The sequence below is a fragment of the Choloepus didactylus genome, chromosome 6 (assembly GCF_015220235.1).
Source record: "Choloepus didactylus isolate mChoDid1 chromosome 6, mChoDid1.pri, whole genome shotgun sequence".
Taxonomy (NCBI): Eukaryota; Metazoa; Chordata; class Mammalia; order Pilosa; family Megalonychidae; genus Choloepus; species Choloepus didactylus.
Window position 1 is genome coordinate 123,005,800 of NC_051312.1, and position 9,061 is coordinate 123,014,860.

General features: G+C 39.6%; 1 pseudogene; it reads right to left on the bottom strand.

Annotated features, from left to right (window-relative positions):
- Window positions 1-1,100: 1,100 nt before the first annotated feature.
- Window positions 1,101-2,005, bottom strand: LOC119537290 (annotated as a pseudogene).
- Between the last annotated feature and the right edge of the window lie 7,056 nt (window positions 2,006-9,061).

Below are 9,061 nucleotides of genomic sequence, written 5' to 3' on the forward strand. Positions count from 1 at the left end.
TAACTCCCAATTCCCCCACGCCCACCACAGCTGCTGATAACCTGTAAACTACTTTGTCTCTATGAATTTGCCTGTTGTAGATATTTCATACAGTATTTGTCTTCTTGGCTTTCACTTAGCATAATGCCTAAAAGGTTCCTCCTTGTTGTAGTATGTATCAGAATGTCATTTCTTTTTATGGGTGAATACAATTCCATTATGTGTGTATACCACACTTTGTTTATCCATTCATCTGTTGACTGACACTTGGGTTGTTTCCCTGCTTTTGGATATTGTGAAAAAATGCTGCTGTGAATATTGGAGTACAACTATCTTTCTGTTTTGGGGGGTATATACCTAGAAGTGGGATTGCCAGGTCATATGGTAGTTTGGTAGTTCTATGTCTAACTTTTTAAGGAGCCTATATGAGAACATTTTGAAGCTGTAATCTTACTTAGACAGGAAGGGATTGTAATGAACTGGAGGGCAAGCAGAATATATCACCAGCTGTTGCTGATTTTGCCTTCTCTATCCAGCAGGTTGAGGGAGACTCACTCAGAAACCTCATTTCCCAAAGCAAGGCCAGAAGCGGAAAAGTAGTTACGCATTGAACTTCCCCGAGGCTGATAGCCGCTGATGCCAGGTACTGCCGAGGAGCAGGAGCCAAGAAAGCCCAGCAGTGCTGGGTATGCAGAAGAAGGGCAAGCCCCCCCAAGCGGCGGCAACGCTATGCGGAACCACCACAGTGATCTCACACTTTTCGAGTGAGTTGAATGAAATTTGGGGGACAGCTAGCCCTACTTTTGCCAGAAGAAAAAGCTGGGTGGGGTTAGTGTACTTGCTTCTTGAGGGCTAGCCATCACCTTCTCTGTAATGATAGGATTATTCTGATGGAGGTGAAGTCCCATGATGCAGCCTGGCCTTTTCTGGAGCCCGTGAACCCACAGTTGGTGAGCAGCTACCAGTGTGTAGTCAAAAACCCCACGGATTTTTCCATCATGAGGGAGCGGCTGTTCAGGGAAGGGTGAGTAGATAGAGTAGCTTCCCTGGCTCTTCTCTGTTCTTGCATACCTCCTACCCACCTCACAGCTCTGCCTCCACCCTTGCCTAGGCATAGCAGATCAGAGGAGTTTGTGGCTGATACCCTCCTGGTCTTTGACAACCGCCAGACCTTCAACGAGGATGACTCGGAAGTAGGAAAGGCTGGGCACATCACGTGCCGCTTTTTTGAGAGCTGCTGGGAGGAGTTTTATCAGGGAAAACAGGCCAATCTCAACTGAAACACTGGAAGAAGGCACAGGGGTGTACTGGGAGATGTAAGCTCCTTGCTTGGTTGCAGCTGGTGGCATATACATGCCCGTGCTCCTGAGGGAGAGATGGCCCAGTTACTGGGTATGGAGGAAAGCTGGAAAGAAATGGGGTGATCCACCCCTGTTGTCAGAACTGAACCTGAAGGCTGTGTGAGGTAGGACTGGTGGTGCATCCAAGCCGGGTTAGGTACTTGTAGAGGAAATGTCTGAATCACTCTCTGACATGAAGACACAGGAGATGGAAGATATGGGAACAGTGCAGACTGAGCAAGCATCCTGTTAGGGGTGATGTTATAAGAGGCTGGGTAAAACCCATTCTGAAAACCTGTGGTGGGGTCATAGGTCAAGGCCATACCACCCATGTCTCCATTCTTTGGCCAGGCCCACCCATTTTGCACAAATTTTCCTTGATTCTGTTGATTCTTTGGCCCACCATCAGCAAATCTGCAAAGCAAGGGATCAGATGGGGCTGGTACTACAGGGGATGTCTTAATATATTTTCCATTAAAGTGGGTGATGATAGCTTCACACTTCTCTGTAGACTCCATCCTTGCAAAGCCAACCCCTTTGCTGGCCCTACTAATGTCCCAAAGGATTCGGATGGGGATAACCTGGCCAAAGGGCTTCAGCATCCCCTTCAGTTCTTTCTCCTCCATTGACAGTGGGAGGTTTGAGATGTATAAATTTGTGGGGTCGTGCTCCTGTTGCTTTGCCATGTGCCTGTGCACTCTAACTTCTAAACTGACCTTATTCTCTTAGTTACCCTTGAATAAAAGTTTCAAACATAGTGTCATTAGTGAATGAAAATCTCAGGATGGAAAGTAAAACTTTGGCAAGAAAAAAATTGTTGGGTTAATATACCATCCAACATCTCAATATTTCCAAACACAGACCTTTCATCAAATATCCAGATAGTGGATATTGGCATGATAGGCAGATGGCTGAATAATTTTTATCTAGATTCTTTCCAAGTTTTATAAACAAAAACAGAAGTGTATGTCTGATGCTGGTCAGTGTGTACCTGATTCTGGAGTAGGGGTTCCTGCTACACATGGGGAAGGATTCTTTTTGTAAAAATAAAAGTTTGCATTTTTCATTACATTTTCTAGACACCTATCACCCAAGACAATCTTTCCTCTTTTCAGAGTTATATTTCCATGCTAGCATACCTTTATTTATTCATTCTTCAGAGCTTTACTGAGTATCTCTTACAAACCAGTCACCCTTCTAATTATACAAAAAGTTAATGATATCGCCCCTGCCTGCAGAAAGTCCATACTCTAATTTAGGAGTTAGATATGAAAATAACTACAACACATGTAATGCTTCAATAATACAGTTATATACTAAGTACAGTATTAACAAGAGGCATTTTATGGTAAGGATTCTGGGGTCAGGTTTCCTGGGTCAAATCCCAGTTCCTCTACTTATTTACATTGTGACTTTGTGCAAGTTATTTATGCTTTCTGTGCTTTGTTTTACTTAGCTGAAAAATGGGGATCATACTACTACAAACGATTTTATCTACTTCATAAGGTTATTATGAGGATTAAAGGATATAATATATGGAACTTATTTAGACTACACTCATTAAACATCTACTGTTATTATTGTTATAATGCACATAGAAAGGATTTTATTTTGATGTACTTATGGGTATCAAAGGCTTTTCAGGAAGTTCTGCTCAATACCCTAAATATTGAAAGAGTTCTTTCCAAAATAATGTTTGCTACTCCCACAAATACTTTGCCAGTTTTCTAGTGTTCTATGCAAGACCAAAGCTCCATTTAAAGATGGAGAAATAATCTAATTAGACATTGATATATGTTTTAGTTTCCAAGACTGCTCCAGCAAATACCATGAAATGGGTTGTCTTAAACAATTGGAATTTATAAGCTTACAGTTTTGAAACCAAGAAATGTCCAAATCAAGGCATCATCAAGCAATGCTTTCTTCCTGAAAACCAGCTGCCAGTGATCCATGGCCCCTCTGTCATAAGGCAAGGCACATGGCAGCATCTCCCGGTCTCTCTCTTCTCTTCTGGATTCCATTTCAGCTTCTTGCTCTCTGTGGCTTTTCCCCCTCTTTGTTTAAATTTCATTCTCTTATAAAGTACTCCAGAAATAGGATTAAGAGCCATCCTGGTTAAGGTGGCTCACACCATAACTAAAGTATTCTCATCAAAAGGTCCTACTCACAATGGGTTCACATCCACAGGAACGGGTTAGATTTAAGAACATGTTTTTCTAGGGTACATACAGCTTCACACCACCACAATAAGAGAATAGTTAATAAGTTAGAGACCTGTTATTCTTTGTCACCACTGTGTCTCAGGATGAGCACAAGACCTGATATACAGTAGAGCATCAATAATTACTTATATGAATGACTGAGTCAGTGAAATATTATTTAGCCATCCAAATGTAAATAGATTGATAAATATAAAAATATTAAATGAAAAAACTATTTACAGAACAGCAATGAGCCCTGCTATTGTCTTTAAAAATTTACCTGTTTATTTAAATCTATACGTACATATTCTGAGAAAATGAACACCAAAATGATAACAGTGGTTGTCTCTTTGTAATTTAGTGAATTACACTGTATCTTTTTGCAATAAATATGTGTTACTTTTGTAGGGGAAAAAAAGGGGAATAATAACACTGATTTAGTGGTACACAAATAAGCAGTAAGTGACCAAAGGTAAGGAAAAAGAATAGTGTTAAAGAGCAAAAATAGTTCACAAACAGGTCATTGGTCTAGTCCAGAATTGGCTATATGCAAATAAACTTTTGAAAATTATACTGAAATTGTATATTATTAACACTTCTGCTTTCTTGGTAGCTAATTATGTCTCTGCCTAAGTCATTTATCCTATTTGGTTGGTAAGAGCTGGTTTTACCACTATAATCACACCATTAAGAATTTATTAGTAGTTAAGTCCATATTAATTGACCATTTCCAACTGATTATCCATTCCATCTTGGTTTCAAAACAGAATGCAGAAGCTGGCTTTTTTTTTTTTCTTTTTTTTTTCCCATGCTTTGCAGCTACTTTTCTGTGAATTTCAGAGCATCTCTGTAACATGGGGCAGAAAATATCTTTATTCTTTTTAAAATGAAAGAATTATGACTTTACTGAGTTAGACCAAGGGCTTTCTGGCAGGGCAATGGTTAAAATTCCCAAGGGTTTGTTGCCTCTTTTCAGCAAATGAAAACTGAACTGCTTGACCCTGCTTGTAGGTTGAGGGCTAAGTATAATTACTATGAAATGGCAAGTCAACTATGAGGAAAATGCAGCAGGTGAATTTGCATTTGAAAACTCCTCTGATTAGAAGTTGCATGCACTGTATATAAAAGAGGGCTGGATTTAACTCTTTGGGTTATCGGCCTGGTGAACACTGCAGTGAAAGAATGAACTAGAACATTGGCATAAGATGCTTTTTCTTCATAAAAATCAGAATTTTAACTGAAATTTTCAATGCATCGTGCCACACAAGGACAGCTTGACAGAGCAACAAATGTTGCTCCCCGTATGTCAGCAGAAGAAGTGTTTTGACAGTTCACTGCATATTTTGCAGGTCTACTGAGACCTCCTGGATTGTATTAAAGGAAGGATTTAGTCTTGTTTCTATGGAAACCATAACTACTCTGTAAGCCTGTTAAACAAGACAGTTTGCAACTTGGTATCTTATTCAAGATGAACAGTCTTTGCAATACATCATTGATAAATTTTTCAAACCGGATTTCAACATCTGCCTGAGAAAATTCTAAATCTGTGGTGACTCCACAAGGAAAGGCTCAGCTGGCCACAGTGCAGACCACCTCCGGCACACCCAGGTTCATAGGCTGGAAGTCAGAATGGCCTCTACCTTAAGGAAAAGGGATTCTGCCCAGAAATCAGGATTGACGTTTTCTCTCCGAACAATGAAGACACAAGCATTTTCTTAACTAGCTTTTAAATTTACATTTATTTGAATTTCTCACTTGTCTGCAAAGAGAATAATGGGTTTAAAATTAAATTGGGTTAAGGATTAAGAAATAGAAAACATGTACTGTCTCTTCCATCTATCAGCAAGTGAACTAGACTATGTTTTTGTTATATCACCAGCCTCTATCACAATGCCCATCACATGGCTAAAGAGCAGTAATAGTGATGTCTATGATAATAATAACAACCACCATTTGCTGAGCAACAGCTATGTTCCAAGTACCATGCTTAGTGTTTTATAAGCGTTGTCAGTCTTCACTACAGCCCTGTTTACAAGAAAACTGAAGTTTAGAGAGACTAGGAAACTTGGCCAGGGTCATACAGCTAGTAAAATAGCAGAAATAGAATTAAAAGTTGGATCTACCAATTCCCAAATCCTGTGATCTTACTCCTGTGCTACTCTGCATAATGCTAAATGGATGAATTATTAATTAATGATGTAACTCCTCTGCATCTATGTTTCCTCATCTCTATAATGGGCATAGAACCTACTTCACAGGGCGCTTGTAATGTTTCTTGGATTACATATATGAAATGACTTTATAAGCCATAAAGAACTCTACACATCTTAGCATGGATATTATGATTGGCTCTCTGCCTTTGTATCTAACAAAAGAACAGTGTTTGAACTTATTTTTGGCATGTGGATAAGTTCCTTTTAATAATAATGTCTTCAGAATATCACATAGTGAATTGCAAAGAAATGAAAGTATGAAAAATAAGTTGGACATTAACCCTAATGACAAGGTAGTTCTTTTATATAATCTTTCACCTTATCTCTGTTCCATGCACCTTCAGATCTAAGAAATGAAAAAGTCACCATGAAATGGAATGAATGCATCCTTTAGCCAGAATCATTCCCATTGCAAAGCTAAGGGGGACCAAACTGCTGCTATATTCATTATGGAAGAACTGGATTTCTGCTGTTTACAAGAGCTCAGGACGGAGCTGTGAAAAGCGATGAGATCCTAGCAGTGTTCAAACACATAGCCTAAATTTGTTGATTAATTGATGATATGGCTAATGATGACACATCTCCTTGTACACAGGTGTTTGAAGTACCAGAGACTACCCTTTAGTTTCTAGCGACAGTTGGCACTTGTAAGAGCTGCCACTCTTTGCAGGCTGCCACACTGGGATCGTAGGGAGTTAGGGGTGTGGACATCCAAATGCTGGGGCAGAACCAGAGGACCAAACACCTCAGTGGTTCCACCTTGCTCTGGACAAGCTACATGGGACTGTGACCAGCAGAAATCTGGGGACAGGACCCAGGCTGGTGTGGCAGGTAGTAAAACAGATCCAGCTCCACTACAGACTAGTTGTGTGGTCTTGGACAAACTACTCAACATTTTTATGTGTTGGCTTCATCATTTTAAAGCAGGAATGATAACAGTAGCTGTGTTGAACATAAAAAGAGAGTGCAAAGAATTGTGGAATAAGAGCTCAGTGAATGTTAGTTGCCATTATTGTGTGAACTGTCATTTTGTAAAACCTTAAATGAATACTTTTATTTCTTTAATTGGCTCTCTGCTTTCAAAAATCAGACACCCTCTGAGTTGAGGGGATGGCCATCTATATGGATAAACATTTTTAAAACATTCTTCAAAAGGGTGTTTGATTTTCTTCTGTCTTGCCTAACATGCATCCTCTATATTTCAAGGTACAGTAGAGATAGTGATGAATAAGGTTCAGTCTTTCCAGGAGATTCACAGTAATACCCAGCACATAGTAGGGGTTTAATAAATCTTTATTAAATTAATAAATAAGTGGAGAGCGTCAACAAATTCAGTTTCTTGGATTCGCTGGAATAAATGTATACTTTGAGACCTAAAGCCAAAATTTTAATTAAAGATCTTCTGATCAAATGCTGGTGGCAAAATACATTTTTCTTTAGGTAGAGGAGGCCTCTCTTTTCCATCCATGGACTTTGTGGGCAGAATTTCTTGTGCAGACTAGAAGACACAGAGTCAGGAGAAATTCCAAAGCAATGCAGAATTGGGTAGTTTGCACTAAGGCCCACTGACTCCAATTTTCTTGGCTGATTTGTTTTCTCTATTTGGATATGATGAAAAAGCAATATATTATATTCATCACAGCAAGAAATTGAAGTTGACTCTGTCATAACATAATCCTTAGAAAGCTGATGCTGCATAGTCCCCTGCATTGACTTTATTAAATCACACAAAATTTTAGTGTTGAAGAGATCTTAGGGATCTATTTTTATCCAACATCCTTATTTATAATGACCAGTCTGAAGCCAAAGAAGCTTAAGAGACTTTCTATGATCACTCAGGTAGCTCAGTGACACAGCCAGGGCTAGAATCTAACAAAACAATAATAATAAACGTCCATGTATGAGTGCTTACCATGTGCCAGACTCTACTACTTGGATTTGGGAAAAGATTTTGCCTCTAACAAAATTTTTTTCCCTAGAGTTAATAATTACCTCATTTTCTTTCATCTACCCATCTTAAAGCATCCTAAATCTTGCTAATGAACAAAGCAATTTCCTAATACCTCTGAGGCTATTAATTACAGTTTCTCTACCATTTTCTGCTATTCTCTGCCTTGACTTTGTTTCCTCTGAGATATTTTTTCCATTGTTTATTTTGTCTTGCATGTTCCTTAGTTTCTTCAAATGTGTGGTGATTTAAGAGTGGATTAAAAGCCCAATGTGCAGAGGGAAGATGGCCACTCCATGCATGAACCTTCAAACCCCATCTTTTCAGTCTGACTCATTCCTCTACTTTCTCCTCACACTTCCATGGCACCCAGTCTCCCCAATTACTGAGACTTCCTGGGGTTCAGCTGAGGAAATTGGCTTGTTTCTCACCGATATCATTCATTCTGTGTATCCTCTCTTGACTTCCTCCCTGCTGCCAAATTACTACCATTCTTTCATCTGCCTTTCATCTTCATACACTGATTTGAAGTTACAGAAGCCTCTCTATTTCTTGTTCTCCTTGGATTGTCTTGAATTTTTTAGTTATGTTTTTTCCCAAAAGGGGGAAGAAGCATCTTTAATCCACTTTAAAATCATCATTCTCCTCCATACATCTTAGTACTGTGACTCATTTTTCTTCCCCTCCTCCCAAATCTTAAAGTTAGAGCATCAGCGTACACTGTAGTCTCCCCAGATATAGGACACCCTGCCTGTGCTCTGGCCAACTTCTAAGTGATTTCATCTGCCTCTCTCTACCTGATGGACTTTTTTGGAACTGCAGAATGTTATTGTACCTGCAGACCAGAAGTAATAGGAAATTATAAACTCCCAGAAGCAACCCCTGACAATAACTCTAGGGAGATGATGAATAAATAACCCACTCCCTCCCCCCTTCAGATGAAATAATACTGCAGTGCATATTTCGCACCTTTTCTCCATAGTTTTTCCAAGGAAGTAGGCTTCATTTGCTCACAATGGTGGCTGGCTTAATAACCCCCATCTATGGGGAACCAAATCTAAAGCAGTTGGTATCATGAATGTTCCTAGGAAGAAGATCCTCAGGAATCAAATAACTCAGGGCCAGATGACAACCAGGATCCCATTGATAAGTGGAGTTGTGGTGATGCCTGCCACGCTGTAACATCACAACTACTAAGACTGTCATCTGTGGAAAATTGAGATGGGATAAAGTGGAAGAGGATACACTGGCCTATGCAATCTATCTAGAGTTCAGATATATGGCAATTTAAGGACTCTGGTGCTGCTGGGCTGTTTGTGAGTACCACTATTCCAATGAAGAAAGAAAATAACAGGCTCATGTTACACCAGCTAAATTCAT